At 54.9% G+C, this 530-nt stretch overlaps 1 protein-coding gene across 1 annotated transcript in view; it reads right to left on the reverse strand.

Annotated features, from left to right (window-relative positions):
- The window catches only part of Pfkl (phosphofructokinase, liver type), a 22,455-nt gene that overhangs the window by 7,571 nt on the left and 14,354 nt on the right, over window positions 1-530 (reverse strand). The window lies entirely within an intron of this gene.

Here is a 530-nt window from a genome sequence, read left to right on the forward strand (position 1 = left end):
ACCAGGCTGGTCTCGAACTCACAGAGATCCGCCTGCCTCTGCCTCCCGAGTGCTGGGATTAAAGGCGTGCGCCACCACCGCCCGGCTCTCACCAGCATTTTAGATCTTGGTGGAGTGGTATTGGCCTTGTGCCCAGGTCTTGGGCTCCCCTGGCCTCTTTAGAGACTCAAGTTTCATGTAGGGTGCAGGAGAGGACTGGATGAGCCAATGAGGCCCCTTTCCATGGGTCTCTGTCCAGTTCTTCCATAAAGCCGAGGGAGATGGCATACTGGGGTTCTTGGCTCAGCAAAGTGGATGTGGTGTACACAGGAGTCAAGCCAGCACTAGCTGGCCTCACACCTACACAGTCCTGTCTGTCAGGAGACCTCTGGCACCACTCTTCATAGACTACTAGCCCTCACATGCACAGTCTTGGACATGCATCGGCCTTCATGGCCAAGAACCTGTTTCCTTTTGGCTCTGATATGATGTTCATTCAGCAGCAGTCTCAGAAGGAATCTGGAGCAGCCAAGAGACAGCCAGCTCAGTCC

The sequence above is a fragment of the Microtus ochrogaster genome, linkage group LG2, assembly GCF_000317375.1.
Source record: "Microtus ochrogaster isolate Prairie Vole_2 linkage group LG2, MicOch1.0, whole genome shotgun sequence".
Taxonomy (NCBI): Eukaryota; Metazoa; Chordata; class Mammalia; order Rodentia; family Cricetidae; genus Microtus; species Microtus ochrogaster.